The 20,957-nt window shown below is 45.3% G+C and overlaps 1 protein-coding gene across 5 annotated transcripts in view; it reads left to right on the top strand.

Moving 5' to 3' along the window:
• LOC144726652 (microtubule-associated serine/threonine-protein kinase 1-like) overlaps window positions 1–20,957 on the top strand; it is a 287,826-nt gene that overhangs the window by 138,618 nt on the left and 128,251 nt on the right. The window lies entirely within an intron of this gene.

The following is a 20,957-nucleotide window of genomic DNA, read 5'->3' as shown; positions in this document are numbered from 1 at the left end:
TCACAATTGCTGCCCTTTCTCAGGGCATTTCTATCCGACCCTTTGTGTTTTCTCTCTCTCTCTGTGTCTTCTTCTTCCTCCTCTTGCGTTTGCTGTCGCAGATCAATATCCAAACTACTCAACCGCCCGCCTTTTACATCCTCGAGTTCAGTGTACCTTTTTGTGTGCCATCTTATGTCCGCCCCAAGGGGAATTCCTGGGCAATGATTGTCAGTGAGGTCGTATCCTGTACATCCATGCTGTCCATCAAATTCGCGAGCGGCCACCTTTTAGATCAGTGTTTTAGTTCAGCAGTGGCAACCATTTGCTGTGTGGCTAAGGCAGAGCATCGCAAATGTATTTTTTGCCTGATGCTGGGCACGACAGAATGCACACGGGATTGCAAATTCGTTGCGATTGCTTTTCCCCATTTTAGACGTTAATTATTTTATCCGATTAGGGCACGCGGCCCGTAATTTCCAGACCACCTTGAGGGATGCCAGTTGATTACGTAAACTTCTTTTTCACCAAATTTCATTTGGCACAGAATGCCACTGCCTCGGGCACTCATTGGAACTCAAAAAGGAGGCCGCGTTTTGCCTCTACAAAATGCCGCACACTCGCGAGCACTTCTCGTCAAAATACCGCACAGCGCTGCCCGTGCACACCTATTCAAGTCTCGTGTTTGTCCCTCTTCCTGTTTATGTATTTTGAACTTCTTTCGCACCGTAACGTAGCCAACCGCGCTAATTGGAGGTGCTTTCTCTGCTAATAATGTACACCCCCCCCCCACTCGCTCATCATCTTCAGCCAGTCCGATGCGGGTGGGAGCTCACACACATACTGCCCCTGCTCTGGATGTCTCAATAGGCCTTCAGTTCTTCTTGTCCATTGTTATGATTAGTTTCCTCGGAATCGGAAGACCCGCCTCTTTTTTTATGATCACCTTTTAACTTCTGTGAAATATCCATTAATCGCCAGCTCACTGTTTTTTTACGTGTTTATAATTGGTGATATGGTCAATGTACATTTTATCTCCCTCACCTTATACGCAGGATGTCGTCGGTTCGATCCCGACACTGACGATGCCGACACTGACGATGCCTGTATTATAGTTGGAGTTCGCATGCTCTCTCTCTCTCCCTGTGGTTGTCTGGATTTTTCTCCAGGTCCTCTGGTTTTGCCCTCCCCTTTTCCGAATATGTGTTCAGATTATTTGGCTGCTACTGTAAATTCCCACATTACGATATGATCCACTTGATGACCTATCAAATGTGGACAGGGTCACCTCTGAAATAGAGCTAATAGCCCATTGGGCTGTAAATTTCAGTATTTTTTCAAACCTTACACCTATGACTGTGAACACTTTTACTCGTCTGCGACATGCAAACATACTATGTTCACATAGCTGTATTCATTTTCTTGCTTGAATGTGCAACGTGTAAGACATGAATTTTCATCACGCAGCACACTTCTCAACATTGCATTTTCATCTCATCAATACACACATTATTGATGTAGTGCAAAGCATTCTATAGAGGCACGTAATCCCTTATGTGCATCGTAACCCACCCTTTTTATGGTGCAACCTCTAAATAGCTCGAACGGCTGGAGCCTTATGAGCCTGGCCTTGAGAGCCAGCATGCTACACCACATATATAACGGCATAACGGTATAACAGCAACCCGGGAAAAAAAGCTCATTCATGTTTTGTCCGAGTGAAGTCTCCGGTCGTCGTTAGCTGTGTGGGAGCCTGAACGCACCAAAACAAACCTCCTTCAAAAAGCCTCCTGTGCTGTGAAACTTTGCAATGATGAAATGGTCCCTGACTGTATCCACCCAGCTCGGCTCAAACGTCGTGCAGCGCCGCAAGGTACAACGGCATGAAAACGCGAATGCCGACGACCTTGCTCGGCGATGAGGTCACTCGCCCACGAGCGCACGCTGTCTTTTGTGACACTTGTTCCTGAAGGCTGTCAACACGGTGGTGAGATGGAGGCAGTGGCCGGCACACGGGGTTTGATTATAAAACACATTGGGTTTTTATGTTAAAATTGTTGTGTTAGTCGATGTGAACTCTAGGCACGATGTCCGGCTTTTGCGATGTTCTGCCAATGCCTGTCTTTGTGGCTGTTTATGTCGGTGGGTGAGATCAGCCTGCAGTTGTCTGTGGTCTGACTTGCGTGCTGCCCTGGGTTTGCCCCACGCTGCTGCGTGGCACATTTTTCACGTCGATTTGTTTTTGTGGCGCGATACTCGGCAGCGAAAATGTGGCTGGTGTGCATCTCGAAATGCAATTCATGTAGCACCGAATGAATAGCCCTCCACAGTGGGTGCACATCTCGCTGATCGCAAAGCATGCACGCTTTTCGTGTCATGGCGCAGACTGAGCCACATTAAGTGCATCGTAAAACGTTGAAGAGTGCAGAGCAATTATGGGATTATCATAGCAATATCATGCAGCTGTGTTCGCACTATTTCTGTGTTGTTTTTTTTTACCTTAATTAGTAGAGGGAGATGCTTTACCCAGACAGAGAATCGAGTGATGTAATTTGTTAGCGTTTTCTATTTAGCCCACTGAGCTGGACTCCTTTTCAATGAAGTGACGGTCCTGAGATCATTAAACTCTCGCCACATGAGAACCTGGTTAACCTTGGATGGGTACAAGCGGCTTGAATTCAGGATCTCAGCAGTGCTGGCCAATTGCTTCATGAACATGAATTCTACACAGAAAGTGAACAAGTCACCTGTGTGTACGTTTAGTGGCTCGGGTGGCGTTGGGGCGGGGGGATTGAAGCGCCGAGTCGGAGAAGCGCTTCGTGATTAAACCGGGTTCCCGAGCATCGTGCATCGATGGTTGTTAAGCCCAGTCATCCATGGAGGGCACTAAAAAGGTCATTAAATAGTTTTTTTGGCACTTAATATGGAAAACTCCAAATGAAAATTCGAAACGTTCGATTGGATAAGGCGTGCAATGTACGCTGTCTTCACGGACTGCTAAAGGTGTGCCGCTCGCGTTTGTTGTTGTCACCTTCTGACCCCATGCCCCTACTGGACATCTGTGAAAAAATAGCTTTATAGCTCATCGGATTGCTCCAGTATTAATCAATATTATGATGCTGATAAAGCGACCAATGAAGTGACTTCAGTAGGTGTGCGACGTCGTCTTTAGGTGCTCTTCTCTGACATGCGGTGCGAGAGTTCCCAATAAACAATGTTGTTATCTTGTGGCATAATGCAGATGGATACGGTTGTAATGTTATATAGTATGGGGTCAGGGGAAGCTAAAAAATATTTCCTAGATTCTTAATTGAAATTGCAACCTGCAATTGAAATACCGCAGCTCTTTCGGTGTCTCGCGATCTCAAGTAGTTGTGGAGAGCGTGGGCGGACAATGTCGTTTGCGAATCTCTCTCCCCCCGTGAAATGTGTGCAGCGGCGTGGACGTGTCTGTTGGGTTGTGTATCGTTAAGATGCTTTTCCACAAGCAGTGCGGAAAACACCGCGATGCATGCAGTGCGTCGTCGGCAACAGAATAAGCCACCCGTTTAGTTTCACCGCTCACTGCGGCTTTTCGTCAATTGCACGTCCGTAAAACAAAAAAACACGATATTGCATATTCAATTGTTCTAATTAAATGTACCTCCCCCCGTGTTTTCTTTTAATTTGTCGCATTTTTCATTTGGTCGTCTTTGCTCGTTTGTTCGTGTCCACTGTTTTTACTGCGTCGTACAGCCAAGGTGCGATTGTGATGTTGTCACTGAAGACCCACAGGTGCAGACAGCTTTGCGTGCAGTAAACACGCACTTTCGATTCAGAGTGGTTCATTGCACACAACATAGTTAATGGTCTATAGTGCCTAGCTCACACGTATATCCTCATTAAAACATATATATGTGTGTCCCGCATATACAATTTCTGGGGCTTCATTGTCAGTGGTGTAATATCACATGCTGAAAATCACCTGCCAGAGTTTCCTTCAGTAGACACCGCCTTATAACCAAGCACATATATATTTACAGTACATCTCTTTTGTCAATCCACTGCTGGCACTGCGGCGGGTTGTGGGGGTTATTTGACCGTACTTCACCACGCCGGTCAATGTGGGGTTGTTAAGAGTTAGGAGCGTGGACACGTGGACGTAGTGCGGTGGTGAGATGTTAACTCCCTCGCCTGGTGTGCAGGAGGTCGTGGGTTCGATCCCGACCCAAACGCCTCTATATTTGGAGTTTGCATGTTCTCCCCGTGGCGGCGTGGATTTTTCTCTGGGTACTTTGGTTTTTCCCTCCACACTTAAAAACATGCTTTTACAGTACTTGGCTGCTATAAATGTCCACGTAGGAAGCCACTTCGTTAAGCTGCTATTATTTGTGGCCAGGTTGCTTTGGAAAAAAGAGCTATATAGCTCAGTGGGCCTTACCTGGTCAAATTAAAATAGATTAATTTTTAGTAATACAACTCCGGATTTTTGCTGAAACTCAACCCTTCTGCCGCTTTGAAGCCAAGCCATCGCAAAAATTGCCGCCCATCGAAACCCAGCGGCGGGTCGAGCGGCGTGCTGTATAAGCACTCACTGTATGCGGTGCAGCGTGGGTTAATCCCGTTCAGCGCGTTGCTCCCGCGGTCCTTACTACCGGGGGTGCAGGGGGGCATCTCGCATTACACGGCGCCCCCCCCCCACCCTGACAGCGAGCACTCTGCCGCCCAACCGTCCGTGGTGTTTTGGGGCCACCATAGGTTAGCCCGAGAGTGCTGGTCATGTTTAATTCATGGAGCCGGCACGAAAGACTTGTCTGCTAGCCGTCGTCCGCTTGAAAGCCCAGCGAATCTCCACTTCCCCCACCTTCCACCACCCATCCTATTCCCCCATCCTCCTCCCCCACCCCTGTCCACCACCATCTCCCCCCTCTCCTTATACACAATGGCCGAGCTGCGCTTAAAAATTTAAGGCTGGGTTGCATTTCTGTGGGGGGTGGAGAGGGGGGGGCGCAGGTGAGCAGGGGTGTGTGCTGAGGGATGGTCTGGTTGGGGGGAGGTTACAAAGCACAATGGAGGGAGGTTGGTCGTTGTGGCAATCGAATGCCGACCTCATCGATTGCTTAACGTAAGGCGGCACCGTTGTGCTAAAAACAAGACAATCTATTTGTATTTTACCAGGTAAGGGCCACTGAGCTATCCAGCTCTTTTTTTCAGAAGCGATCTGGCCACGAATGATAGCTCTAACAAAGTGGCTTATCATGTGGACATTTACAGCAGATTTCTAAATGTGGAGGGAAAAACTGAAGGACCCAGAGAAAAATCCACGCAACCATGGGGAGAAAACGCAAACTCCAAATATACAGATGTCAGGCTTGGGATCGAACCCACGACCTTCTGTATACCAGGCGAGGTCGTTAACATCTCGCCACCATGGCACCCCCATGAATGCAAAGCGATTATCTGCACGGGTGAGCAGGTGGTGGTACGGTATTTGCACCGCAGGTTTTTGTTTTGTGCGAATCGCACATCGCCTACGCAGAGGCAATCGCCGGTTAATGGGTTGCTGTTTTGTGCGGGTATTGTTTTGGTGACTGCAGAGTCGAGTTGTCCCTTATTGTGGCTTCTGTGAGTCTTGAGTGATGCCGTACGATCTATTCGCAATCTTGCAGGTGCCATATATTTGGATATCTGAGCCTTACGTGTTTTTATCGCGTTTTAAGAATCATCAGATCCCAGCATGGACATTTGAGACCCTAGTTTGTCAAACTACCTAAACACATAATCATAATATTTATTTATCCTGGAGAAATCCGATAAGCTATGAAGCTCTTATTCACAGATGTTCGGTAGAGGCGGGTCAGAAAGTTACAACAACAAAGAATGCAAACACATAATAGGAGTGCAAAGTATAGGAAAGGAAAGAAAATCACTACAAATGAATACGTAAAATAGTGTGTAAGTTCAAATTGTATAAGTACACCAATTTCCAAGCTTGGGCAAAGCAGCAAAACAACATTAAAAACAAGTCCCAGACAACACACAGTCCCTTTAATAAAGTTGCACGTCATTTTTTTTTACTATCGATACTCCACGGGTATCTGGGATGCTGACATGGCCCAGCAGTAGATCATTGGCACGTTCAGCACCTGTTTCGAGGGTTCACAGTTCGGATGCGGCAGGCTGTCCTGGTTCGTCCTGCGGATGAATTAACCACGTGCTTCACAGGGAAGAGTACCCCTGACATCATTTGGAAAGTGTCGGCCATTGTTGTGCTGGGTTTATGGTCGAAATTTGAAAGGAAAAAAAATACTCAGAGATTAATTGGGCAATACAGATTATCGTCGCCCACCCCCCACTGTTAAAACTTTGCATGACCCTCTTAAAATTGCTTTGAGGCTCAGTGAGACTTTCCTTGGTAAACAAGCAAGTCTTGGGTGCCATATAACCAACAATTATGATGATAATCAGCTGCATCATCTTCTTGACCGATGATGACTGCTGATGGTATTGTGACTTGTGTGCATGTGACTGGCTGTGAAGACCGATGCCTGAGTGGCACTTGCTCCCACGGTGGTTGCGCTTGTTGAGACTGCATATGCAGAGTAGCTTGAGTTTTAACATGCTGATGTACAGTCCTTCCATCAATATATTGCTGGATGAGGGCCCCTCCCCATGCCGTACGGTTCGTGGGGTCTATTTGATCATACTTCACCACGCTTGCCAGTTGGGTGCGGGATGGTGAAGGCATGTACGTCTGTATGTGGACGCAAAACGTGGCCAACAAGCCTAGATTAAATAAACAGCCCTTTGTGTTATCGGTCCCACTGAATGTCTTGAATGAAAAGGAAACAGTCAACCTGTGTTGCTCACATTTCACGACCATCTTTCCCTGGGGCAGATCCGTGCAATGAAATTTCAGTGCCGTGTTGTTTTCTTTCTTCTGTGCAGTTGAGGGGTTAAAGGTTGTTGGCATACACTCATTACTCACAATCTATTGTTTTCATAAGAGAGTTGTCAGTCCATTCATAACCACTGACCACCTGTGTATTTCATGGTGCGGAGAAAAAAATTAAAAAGGGTCATTACATTTTTTTGGTTTCAGTGCGTCATCACAGACAACGTGTGGTCAATTGGTGATCTAATTGTGATGGTTTGCTTAAGGAAAATCCTAGACTTGGGTTTTTCCTGTAAAATAATTGACGCCTTATAGTGTTGGGGGGGGGGGTGGCAGGACTGGAATTTCACTGGCAAAGTTGAGTGGAATAAACCTCGATTTGTTACCTGTGGCAGCCAGTTTTTTCAATCCACTGCTTAGATGTGGGCTTTACGGGTTGTGGGGCATTACTTGACCATACTTCACCACCCTGGCCCAGTATAAGTTGGTTAAAGGCAGGGAGCATAGACATTGGAGAATTTGACAGTACTAATGTTGATTCTGCTGCACTGCCCTCTGCTGATAATGCAGCCCCATGGCAGCCTGTAACACTCAATTTGGTTGAGTGGTGATCACCCATCCGAGCACCGCCTAGGCTCAAACTTGCTCAGCTTCCAAGATCTAGTGAGATCTGGTGCATTCTGGGGGATGTGCACTGAATCAGAATCAATCAGAAGCAGAAGTTTATTATCTGAGTAAATAACCCATTGAGCTATACAGCTATTTTTCGGCCAGCGGACAGACATGACAGCAAGACTTATGAATTAATAAATAAGCAAACAAACACGATATAAATTTTATAATGAATACATAAACGAATTAAAACTAAATTATCTTAGAAAACATTTATGTACATTCGCATTTATATTGTTTGACTTTGTGCAGGTATGCATGCAGTAATGTATTACAGCCTCGACACACGAGAAGGATATTTTTAATGCAAAAAAATGTCCTCAAGTTACCACACATCTGACAGACAGGCAGTGGAGTCAGCATGGAAACGGCAATGCTCTCACCACGCGCGAGTGCTCTTGCTGTGCCCTTTCCCCTTATTTCTGATAAGCATGTTTGGGGCTACGTACAGTGGGAAAGAAGTTCAATATACGTACATACATTAATTTATCGGGACAGATTTCGGCCAATTGCCTCAGTTTCCGTGCTTGTACCACAGCAGCACGCCTTGTTTCCATGTGTATCGACGAAGCAACCCCTCGACGTGCGTCACAGATACAGATCTGTTTAATGTGTCATAGTAGCAGGCTTTCCCTACCAATATTATCCATAATAGAGGTTTTTTTGGGTTAGATCGCGAAAATATAAATGTCTCGTTAAACCCACCACCGCCTGACGCGGCCAATGAGTAAGGTTTGTCACGTAAACAGACATGTTAATTCATTACTACTTTAGCACACCGGTGTGTTGGAGAATAAACCCGCAACATTTACAATTCCAGTACGACAATTTACCGGTAATTACAACCAACCTCATCAGGCGGCAGCTAGAGTATTGGAGAAATCCTCTTGTGTCGGTCTTAAATGAGGGAGTAAATGTGATGTCGTCACTAAATATTAATGTCGTCATATAAATTATCTTATGGGATTTTATATAGAGCTTTTGCCAAACCGCTTTACAAGAATTATAAATTGTACATTAATATTGGCTGATTGGAAAAAGGGATGGGGTTTGAGTGTTGGGGAGGTGAAGGGATGGCAAGGGAAGGGTGATAGGAAAAGGGATGGGCGAGGTTAGGAAGGGGAAGGGTGATGATGGTTGAGGTTTTAAGGATGCGGACAGGAAGTAGTAGAGGGATGGATATCTATTATTGGTCGGGTTATTCACAATTAATCAACATACATAATGATTAGTGTGGACCCAAAGATACAGATCCGACCGTCGTAACAAATCTACTCTCTGGTAGCAATCCGCCTGTCGTGCCCAGCGCTGTTGTCGTCGTCGTCGGGTGGAGCGGTCAGTGGATCGTGATGAGGGGTCGAGGTTCGCGCGAGACACTTTGCCTGTGGCATGTTGTGGGCAGTACAGCAAGCAGGTTCGTAATGTGTTTGCGTGGCAGAGTTTGGGAATTCTCCGTGCGAGCTGCTCCAGTTTAGTACCACGCAGGATTTATTTTTATTGTCAATCAAATTTGACGAAACATCTCGAGCAGCATGCTTCTGAACAAGTATTGCAAGCTAATGAGGCCATTCAGGTTGGACAAAAATGTATCTTGCCTATTACACGACGATTACTTCAGTAATGTATTCAAGCTTTTATTTTTAGTTTTCAGATATGTTCGTAGACGAGAGCCCATGGACGTGAGTTTGTTTATGCCCCTGCAAGACAAAAATGTATCCTCCTTATGTAACTCTTGTTGCTTTAATGTGTTTTTCGTAACCTAGTTGCGGTTAATATTAAAATAAAAGATGTGGCTATCACACCACGACGCAATGTCCCCACACTCGCATATTTCATTTGGCACACGCGTTAGCATACATGTCACAGCTAATGCCTTGCGTTGGCAGTTTCCTGCTTTCGCAGATTTACCTCGTATCAAACCATCACATCGGTGAAAATGAGCTGGTGGCTGACCCCCCAGGGCTATCCAAACACATTCAATTTCTATCCTTGCTTATGATGGCAAGATGTTCGGGAGCTAAATGCCAATGTTGAGGTATGCTCGCCATGAGAGGGCTTCACGAGAGAGTTCGTGTAGTTTTGGCATTCCTCCATGGAATGAGCACAGACCTGAGAGATATACTACATGGTTCTTTAGTTTGGGTTGCCTGGCTACAGTTGCACTCTGTTTTTGTCTTTCAATTTCCCTTCACGAAGCAGATGTGCCCATTGATGTTTTGATTTGGCTGATGGTTACACCGGTGTCTTTGAGGAATGTCAAAGCCAGTAGGTAGGATAATGTTTGGGTGTCGAATGAGGTGTTTATTATTCTGGACGTCGGCGTTGTTCCACTCCGCCAGCGTTGTTCCGTGTCTGGGAGAGATTCGAGGATGGTGACAGCAGCAGCGCAATCCCAGCAGGGGGATTGGGACGTGAGTCAGCAGTGTGTGAGGTGCATTGTTGAGGTCTTGGTTGATGGGATAGATATTTGCATGTCTCTGCGGATATTTGGTAGCAGAATGTTCACCAGAACAGGAGCCATGGGATTGGTGTCGGTTTCAGTGTTCCCTTTGATGATGCGTATCGCCTTTTTTAATTTTGCATCCAGCAGTTTTATGTATGAGCTCTCGGACCAGACTGGAACGCAGTAACTGTCACTGAGTGGATCAATGAGAGGGCGGCAGTACGCAGCACATGAGTTGAGGCGCACCCCACGTTGTTTCTGCAAGTTTTTGTAGCAGGGCAATTATTTATTTGATCTTTCGACAGATCTGTTTTATGTGTAGCTTGAAGGGTGAGGCTTCTGTCTATAATAACCATGAGATATCTTGGAGTGGGGTCAGAGCACACTAGGCTGTCAGAGAAGGACACATCAAAGGTGCCATTTGCTACACGATTGTTTCGATGGAAACCGCTTGTGCGGCTGCTGAGCATCGCATAGATTAGATGTACGGTAGAACGGCATCTGATTGATTTTTGACCAACATCAGCAGCGGGCCATGGCACCAAACAGTGTCATAGGCAGCAGAGTAGTCAATCGTTTCTGTGCCAGTTTTCTGTTGATGCTGTAAACCAGTTTCAACGAAGGTGGTGAAGGCAACGATCTGTTCACAGCAGCTAAGACCAGTTCGAAATCCCGCTTGTTCGGGAGGCATTTCAGGGCAGTTGGGGGTCGATAATCCGATTTGTTCTTGAAGGCAATTGGAGGGTCGATAATCGGAGAAAGTCGGGCAAGCATGGCACATTCCATCACATTACAGAACCCCCCTTGTTATATAAGAAAATGAGCTGTCGACTTCCTTCCCCTCGTCAAGTCTTGGCTTCGTACCTTTTTGGTTCGTTGCCTGTGACCGATTGCCTCACTCGTATGCATTAAATATGCCCACTGCTTCTGTGCGGCAGCTTGAGATGCGTTCGCAGTTATACGCTGTAAGTGTGGAGGGCAGCGCAGCAAAATCTATTCTTGTTCTGCACTCCCCTCAGCTTCAATCCTACCTGCCAGATGTGAGGGGAAGGCCCTCATTCAGCAGCAGCTTGAGAAAAATAGACTGTAAATGTATTCAATTTGCCCCAAACAGCTATACATATATTTTTGTATATATACTATGCATCTTTCATGAGATGCTTTTGTGTGAAAAATATGTGTATAATATGCTAAACTAATAAATGTACCAATGAAGCTGTGCCACGGCTGGTTTTCTACCTCTGGATGTGGCCGTGCAGTCCGGTTTGCAATGAGGGCCGACCGGGTGGTAGGAGGTGGTGCCATTAGCGTGGCACGACCGCGGCTAACGCGCGCACGCCGATCGATGCAGCAATGGAATGTCTTGGCAGCGCGGGTGGAAATGGAAAACGATGGCCTTGGTTTCAGCTGAAGTAAGCTTTCCTGGCGCGGCCAAATGAATGCCGTTCGCAGCAGAGAGCGGCGGACGGGTGCCAGAAAAATGTATGAAAACCTGGAGAGACGGAGGCATGCGCAGAGTTAGTCCTGGGTTGTCGTTGTGCGGCGAGGTGGTTTTACCACGGCTCAGCAGGTGGCGCAAGCCGCACGTATGTATGTAGAACTTCTTTCACACGGTACGTAGCCAACCATGCAAACCGGAGGTGCGGGGGAAGGACAACAAACTAGATACAAAAAGCAGTTCTAAAGAAATGAGTTTTCAATCTACATTTAAAAGTGCGTAGCTCCAGTGGCTTCGTAATAGCTCGAGTGGAACCTGAACTCTAATGGACCCTCCTGCTTGGGTTCAGCCCGTCGGGTGCTTTGTTAAGCTGCCCTCTTTGCTCACTCGTTGCTGAAACGCCCTCTGAGAGACAAGAGTGTTGCGTGTTAAATAGTTTTGGATTTTTTTTACAATGGGACAAATCAGTTGCCTCATCCCAGTCACATCTTTTTTATTTGGCGTTTGGGTCTGGGCCAGCCTGGAATCAAATCCCTCGCATTTCCTCTTGCCCAAATAGCGCTGACCCAGACTCGTGTGTTTATTTGACCGAGTTGGCCTTGATGTAATAATCTGACCAGCCACAGCGTCCAGCTGGCTCCGTTTTGACATGGAAACTGCCCTGCTTCATGAAGGCTGGAAAAATGTTTTAACTGGCGATAAGAGCTGGGTGACTTGCAACATTTCCAAGCCTGGAATCACAATAACATGTTTTTGATCAAATGTAATTTCTAAAGGAATCGGGGGATCGGTGAAATTGTGAAATCATTATCGGTGCCAGGCTGGATGGTGCCCAGTGTGGTGGTCAGGCAAGAAGGGAGGACCCATCGGGCCTGAATGGCCTAATTGAATCTCAATTCAAATATATGGCCGACATCTATGTGCTTATCTAATATGTTGCAGTCGTGATTCTCATTAGAATGGAAATTCTGATGATACCAGCCAGCTGGTATCAACCACAATACATTCCTAAGATATACAAGCAGACAAAAATATTGATGACTCATGTAGGTGTCGATTCTTGTGTGAGGTTTAATATTTTATCGTTGTAATTTTCACCTTCATCACGATCATCTTATTGGCTTCATTAATGATGAGGTGAATTGTTTATATTGATTTACATTTATGTATGCCAAAATATAGGAGCATCCCTGTGTTTTGACATTGTTATAATTTACATCCCTTTGTCAGTTTGTGGTTGGATGAAGGCTTCCCTATGCCGTGTTGGTCATGGAGGATGTTTCACCATGCTGACCGGTGCGAGTTGATGATGGGGGTGACCAGGTCCAGTTATCACTCGCCACTGATCTTAACCATGGTGAGGAATTGAACTCCAGTGGCCCAGGTCATAGCGCAGCGTGCAAATCCCTGCATGACCAGCTTGACCCGTTCTTACATTTTTAAGAAAATAATGTTACCGATGCGATTATGCAATTGACACGTGTGAGTGCGACTTTGATATCAGTCTTGCAATGGGATCAGCGTGACTTTCCTTAGCATCACACTCTGAATGTGTCTGATAAGCGGTGTGGGCAATGTAATCATCAGGAGCGTGCGGTGTGAAAGTCCACGTGGATGCACGTGTTGTGGGGGCGAGTGCGTCACTGCAGCGCGATAGAGGAAGATGTCAAGTGCTGTCAAGCTTGAGCGCTGCTCAAAAGGCCCAGGGTCTGGGCGACTGCATAACGTCCGTTCATTTGTCATTACCGCCCGTCAAGTGATTGCAAATCTTTTCACTGTCCACCCACATTAACTGCACGTTGTTTCACCGTAGTAATACACACATTTGCAAAGATAGCAGAGCAGTTTGGAGTATTTGTACATTTATTTGAATATCATGCTACTCAAAAATTATCGTAGAATACCCCTTATAACGTTTTGTTATAAGGCCGCCAGTATAATTCTGTGATACCTGATTAAATACATTTTCTTTGCCGGCCTGCATTAAATTACACACGACCATTCTCTGGCTCGACAGAGCTCAACGCCACGAGCGATCTTGAGCCAGTTGTGGAAATTCCCTAATCCTATGATGTAGCCCAGTCTCTCCACACCACTGTTTGCGTGTAATACAGTGTGCTCGTGCCACCTGCGACAGAGAGATGTCGAATGTTGAGTTGACAACGACCTTACTCTTAAACCCACCGCCTCTCAATTTGCGAGTCGGCCGTTGAGCCTCGATGGACAACAGGAGAGTCGCGCAATAGGCGACACCGTTATAATTCGACATGCATTGTATTTCATCATGATCATCATCATCATCCCTCCCAATCGAGGATGATTGTCTTCCATAGAAAGTTGCATTATCTGTGGGTTCGAACAGAGCTGAGGAGATTGATCTGGGATTGACAGATTTTGCCGCGAATGTGCTGGAAGCTGCCGTTCCTTTCACGAAAGACGGCTGTGCGGTGATTTATTTTATTGTGGAAAAGCTTTAAAGCTTTCGTGACTGCAGGGATTCATCTTCTTGGTTCTTTCGGTAAAGTCACGTAGAAGGGAAATAATAAAATAATACAAATAAAACATAATAAAATACAATTCTCACGACGTTTCGGCCACAACGCAAGCAGCCGTCCTCAGGTGAAGAACAGGTCTGTCGGAAAGACAGCGTCTGAATGAGCACCACCAAGCTTGGCAGCGTATATTTAAGCTGGGTTAGAGGGGGAAGGACGCCTTTTCTTTTTATTATTTTATTATTTCCCTTCTACGTGACTTTACCGGAAGAACCAAGAAGATGTGGAGAAGCTGTTTCACAGTAGCTTCCACGCAGTTATTGACAGAACGGGATCATGAATCCAATGGCAAGGAGACCGAGACGTTTGGAGATGTCGTTCTGCTGCAGCCTCCGTCCGCCTTCACATCCTTTGAGATCTTAAAATCTTCTTCCGCCTGCTCTGCTGTCAAGGACTTGTTGGATTTACCAAGAGTCTAAATGTGATTTAAAGCTTTCGCGACTGCAGGGATTCATATTCTTGGTTGTTTCGGTAAAATCACGTAGAATGGAAATAATAAAATAATAAAAATAAAACGTTAAAATTCTCACGACGTTTCGATTGCAACACAAGTAATCATCAAATTTTCTTGCTGTGGTTTTCACACCTTATGATGATTGCTTGTGTTGTAATCGAAACGTCGTGAGAATTTTATTGTTGTATATTTATTATTTTATTATTTCCCTTCTACGTGACTTTACCGAAAGAACCAAGAATATAGTCTAAATGTGATCGGATCTCAGGACACTGTGCAAATGGGGTTTGGCGCTTCATGACAACACAGTGGCATTTCTTTTTAGTGGAGTGGGGAGGGGGGGTGAAAATGAGAATTGAATGCTGCAGGGCGGTGATGGGGATGTCGACGGCAGAATGGTGGAGATGCAAAGGAAGGCACTTCATGGATGGAGACAGCCGTAGGCACAGGAAAAGAGAAAGGTCTTAATACTCATTGACTGCTCTTTATATTACAAAGAGATTGTGGAGACGATGCTTACGGGGGCTTTATAGCAGTCCGGCTGTCTCACGTTCCCAAAAAGTAATCATAAAATGAATATTTCTGCAATTTTCTAAGGGAGGAAGTTTTCCCCTAAGCTCAACCTATTAAGCATAATCACGTACATTTTAATAATGATAATAATGTCAACTTGTAATGCGCCACCGCATGGATTTCGCTCATCGCTCGCGAAAAGAGAGAGAGAGTGACTCATAGGCACCAGGAGGAACCACGGATGAGCGTGGAAGGCAGAAAGCCACATGGTGAGCCGTTGCCAAATCCCCCCCCCCCGGCTCCTCTCCAAGCTCTGCGGTCCTCTGTATATTAGACTTTTTTTCTTAATTTCCGAGCGCCACGGTGGAAAGATGTTAACTAACTCACCTGGTATACAGGAGGTTGTGGGTTCAATCCCGACCCTGATGCCTGCTGTATATTTGGAGTTTGCATGTGGTCGCGTAGATTTTTCTCTGGGTACTGCGGTTTCCCCTCCACATTTAGAATCAACATGAGTGTTTGGCTGCTAGACATTTCCACTTGATAAGCCACTTCGTTTAAGCTATCATTTGTGGCTAGGTCACTTCTGAAAAATAGACAAATAGCTCAGTGGGCCTTACCTGGTCAAATAAAAATAGTTTAGTTTTAATTTAGTTCATATTTATATGTTATCGGCCAATTAACGGGTGTTTATATGTGGGAGGAAACCAGAGCACCCGTATAAACTCATGTGTGCTGAGTCATACATTAGTTCTGAAATTGGCATGCTGTAAACGATGATGATGGTAGTGGCGATGGTGATGATGCTGGTGGTGGTACGGCACCCAACACGACTGGACTCCTCTTAACTGTGGTCATTCACGGATAAGAGGCATCGAGTGGATGTTTAACTGTTGTTGTGAATCCCAGGAAGTGCTACCTCTCTTATATTAACGGTGGATTTTCGTGGATAACAAGAGTTCAAATCTGCAAACGACGAGACAAACCCATCATAGCAGAAAAACAATTGTTGTTTATCAATACGAATAATGGTTGCCATTTAGCAAGCGAATGGGTGCCTAAAGTGTCAAAGTGGGCCTCTACATACATGAGGTACACATAGGCAGACATGGCAGAAGTGAGCATTGGTGACGATTGCACTCAAGAGTCCTAACCAAAGCGAAGCCGGTCTACAGTTCTCTATTTGTCTCACTGTTGCCTGTTGGTTTGTCACATATCACTGAATTTATTGATAGTGACTTAAGACAAGATGGCCACAATGCAGTTTTTCAGGAACTAGTGGCTTTACGTAATTCCTCGGCTTTTTGTTTGTGTATTGTTGATAACGAGTCACCGGAAAGGTGGCAGCAAATTCCTCATCGTCTACAGATTTTCTCACAGATACCATCTGCAAATAGCGCCCCCTTATATCAATCTGGAAATGAAGAGTTCCACTCTATGATTTGGATCTAACAACCCTGACGACTTGCACGACATGGGGAGGCCTTCATCCAGCAGTGGATTGAACAACACCTGTAAATAATTATATTATTATGCCTGAGAACCCCCTGAGTTACCAGACATCGCAAGAAGCATGTTATATTTTATACATGCTAATCATAGCTAATACTCATGACAAAGGGAGTGTGGGAATGCATGGGAATATTCGCGCACATTCGGCTGATCACTTCGGCTCGTTCGTCACAAGCGAAGTAGTGCGTACACAGACTTAATCCCGACAGCTGCTGCCAGACATACGGTGGCTGGCTGACCAGTCGCCCCCATGCCAAGCACGGCACCGTGAAAACAATCCGCACACGGTGAGCTATCTGCAACACCGACGCGGGTAACCAGATAGGGCCACATTCTAAGACTAAGGTTTTTTTTTTAGCGAGCTGGCGACAGAAAGACCTGGTCTCCGTGGGCTCGCAAACCTTGTTTAAATTAGACTTGGCTCATTAAGGGCCCCAAGGTGCAAGCATTAGCAAGGTGTGGTAGCTTTGAATCGATTGATGTAGTTTAGTTAACCAGGTGTGTATGCTAAATGAGATGTATTGTCTTTAAGGCTGTGGCATAGTGGTGGGTTCACTTTTCTCTGATTTCAGTGGCTTGAGTTTTATTCCAAGCCACAGCTAAGAGCAGTCGTGAGTTATATTTGAATCAGTCCTGGGACACGCTGACCAGCATAATTCAAGTATGGTCAATCAACCCCTGTGGCCAACATGACCTAGGCAGGCCTCCATTCAGCAGTGGATTGACAGCGATTCTCTGAAAATTATTTTATCATGTTAAACTCTTGAGAGTAGCATAGCCATTCTAGATTTAAAGCTTAGACATATTGTTTGAAAACATCTTTATCTGGGACATATTGAGTCTTTGAGAGTGTTTTTGTGATTGTTTTGGAGATTGGGACATTGCCTCGAGTATTTTTGGTTTTGTATGTTGGAGGATATCAAAGTATGAGCAGAACACCCATACATGAAAGAGGAGAACTATTAAATCCTGCACATCTATGTATGATTCTACCTTGGGGTGCTGCCTGTTTTTAGTTTTGGACCTCGGCCCTGGCACACATCGGATACTCTTGTGGTTGAAGCGAGTGTCATCTGTGCAAGATGTCGGGTTTCTGTAATTGGTAAATGCGTGTCGAATTTACCAGGCAACTACATGAAACAAATGATCGAATGCTTACTGGGGAAAGTGTGCCCACTGCCAAGCTACGCTACATACGGTATGCCGCACTGCGGCCGTGACGGTGGTCGCTCTGTTCCCGATCGGGACCACGGTCGTCGCGATCCCCTTCGAGGCGGAGCGGTTGTTGTTGGATGGTGCATCAACTTTCCTTCTCCATTACAGTCGCGCCAGCGTCGATACTCCCCCCCCCTCCACGAGCATCAGCAGCCCCTTCTCTCCCATCGAGTGAAGAGCCACTTGCCCACCTCTAGCTCCCTTACCCACCCCGTACTCAATCCTCTCCCTTCCATTCCCTCCTTTCCACCACCCCTCGCAAATCAGCTTTTGCCAAAGTGTTCATTACCTGTGATTTTTGTGCACATACCAAAATAAAAACCCTACCACCTTGGTAACAAACACTGCTGTACAAGGAAATGGTCTGCCGTCATCATAATCATCACACTATTTATTTAAAATTTTACCAGGTAAGACCCACTGAACTATATACTGTAAGTCTTTTTCAGAACTGACATGGATGAAAATTATAGCTTGGGGAAGTGGCTTATGACGTGGAAATTTATCGCAGCCAAATACACGAAATGCATGTTTCTAAATGTGGAGGGAAAAATCCCCGCGTCCACGGGGAGAACATGCAAACTCCAAATATACAGGCATCGGGGTCGGGATCAAATCCACCACCTCCTGCATACCAGGCAAGGTAGTTAACATCTTGCCACCACGGCTCTTCATCAGCCATCGTCAATCCACTGCTGGATGAAGGCTTCACCATGCCTCCGCCATCTTCGACAATCCTGCGATGGATTGAGAGGATTTGATTTGATCCATCTCCTCACTGAACGTTCCTCTCAAACATCGTCGATTCCTCAGCTGCCACTCCATCCATCATTCTTGACCGTCAGGTGGTAGTAAACTCATATGTAGTATGTAAGAGAAGGTTAATATTTTGGGGCAGTGGCTTATCACTGAAAATATTTATTTTGTTAGACATCAAAATTACCACTGGCCAAATTTACATCCCACTCTATATTTTGCTGTAACAAGGCAGTGTTAGTAATGAAGGGTGGCAAAGTTGTTTGTTTGGTTTTGACGTACAGGAATACCTTGTACTTTCGTCAGGTTAGGGACCAGAGCATGGACGAATGTCAAAGCAGAGCTATTATTTAGCTTGCATATTTATTTTGGCCGGCGAAAAACGTACATGCAGATAACTACAGTCACAATATAGATTTTTGGGTCAGATCGCGTTATTTATAAATGTGTCATAACCCTCCACCACCCGATGAAGCTGATTGTAATTATCAGCGAAACGTCGTACTCAAATTTCAAAATGCTATTGATTCTCTCTTCAGCACACCGGTGGGTTAAAGAAGTGAATTATTTCGTCCTTTGAAAAACGTGACGCATTTTTTACTGTTTGGCCGTGTCGGGTGGTGGAGGGTTACGACACATTTATAAATAGCGCGATCTGACCCAAAAACCTATATTATGAATAATATTGGTCGCGAAAGCCTACGTGTTAAATTAACTACAGTCACTATATAACACGTGCGTGCGAAACCTAAATAAACAGAAATAATAGAAAAATAAACGTAAGAATAAATAAACTAAACTAAATAAATAAACGAAACTAAATAGATAAACAAAACGATACCTTGAAATATTTTCATTCTTGCGTAAGTAAACACTGTAGTATTATACTGTTATCACAAAATAACTATGAATTGTTTACAGTATGATCACAGAAATAAGTACAGTATTAATAATATATATGAATATACACAAATATAAGAGATGCTCGCTGAACGACTTCTATTCAAAGACTGAACGAAAAAGACGGCGCGTGGCGCGAACGTCGTGGAAGGTTTGGATGACAGCGGACGAAAGAGGAAAGCGCGTGGACGAAATTTGAAATGTGGTGATGATTGAAAATGGCCGAAAGAGCGAAGCGACGAACGTCAAGATATCGCTGTAGCTCAACGCTTCCCAGTCGAATGAGAAATCCCACTGCTGCGCTATTTAATTTCTTTAGCGTTGCGCGTTTGTTGCCCAGCCAGCGTGTAAGCGGCTTCATCGTTTGCAGAATGCGTTTGGCAGCATTGTTCGAATAAGCACCACTCATTCATTTCACTTCAGTTGCTGTTGTTTTGGTTTGTTTTTCTCTTTTCCCACCTGCTGTGAGAACCATTGAATAGCCAGGGAAAAGAATTGGCAAGGTTTCCCGGTAATTACGAGTGAAACCCAATTTGCGCCCGAGGGCTATAAACACCTTCCAACTTGGTGTGTATTTCAGTTTTTTTCTGTTTAATGCTTGTTATTGTTTGTAATCTTGATAAACCATTGGTTGAGAGACACTTTCGCTTAACAGCTACCCTTCCCTGTTTATGTCTCTATTCCCTCGTCTGTTTGGAGCCATCTTAATCTGTTGGATTGTTGACTGTAAAGAAATTGATGTAGCGATTGTAATAATCATCGTGTTGCTTACGATGTATAATAATAATGTTTGGTCCTTTGTCAGTCCACTGCTGAATGAAGGCCTCCACACACAGCGTTGATCCTGTACATTGTTTGGCTATACTTCATCACACTGGGTGCGTGCGGGCTGGTGAAGGGCCAGTATCGTGCAAAGAACTGGTGCGGTCACCACTCGCCACTGATGACAGCATTGGCAGGGAATCGAACTCAGGTTGCTGGGTTCATAATGAGGTGTGTGAGCCACTGTCCCACCGCTCCCCTTCTCGGTGCATTCTCGGATTTCTCCAGGATAAATGAAGATTCTGATGATTCTGATTCACGCATTGGGATACCCAACAGTAGCAAAATGCAAATGTTGTCTTCACAAACCGTAGCATTTGGTTGGTTAGGCGACTGGGCACGGTTAGTACCCGTGCTAACGCACTCGAGATATCAGTTGACTGTGGCCATTAGGGAAGTGATAGTAATGAATAATTTACAGGCCTTTATCCAATTTTTAACAAGATGAAGCCACTTTACTGGCAGCAGAACATCGCTTGCCCAGGTTGCATTCGAAGCCATTCCAGCTCAAGTCGTGTTTGTGATGGTGATCTCTGCCGTTGTTTAAGTCACTGTTTGAGTCACTTTGAGTCACTGTTTGAGTCACTGTTTGAGTCCCTGAGCCAGTGTTGGAGATTTCCCAATCTTCCCGTGGGGACCAATCTCTGCATGACTTTTGCTTATGATGTCCCAATAGATTGTGCTCATGTTATCGTCCACAGAGGGATGCTGGCTTTGTGTATCTGGCCAATCTGGTTTCAGATCTCATACATACGGTGTGATGGTGAGCACACCGGACTTGCAATCCACAGGTCGCCGTCTCGGCCAATTTCCCTGCGCGAAAGTTG

The sequence above is a fragment of the Lampetra planeri genome, chromosome 24 (genome assembly GCF_965212315.1).
Source record: "Lampetra planeri chromosome 24, kcLamPlan1.2.h2, whole genome shotgun sequence".
NCBI lineage: Eukaryota > Metazoa > Chordata > Hyperoartia > Petromyzontiformes > Petromyzontidae > Lampetra > Lampetra planeri.
This window is presented reverse-complemented; position numbering and strand designations above follow the sequence as displayed.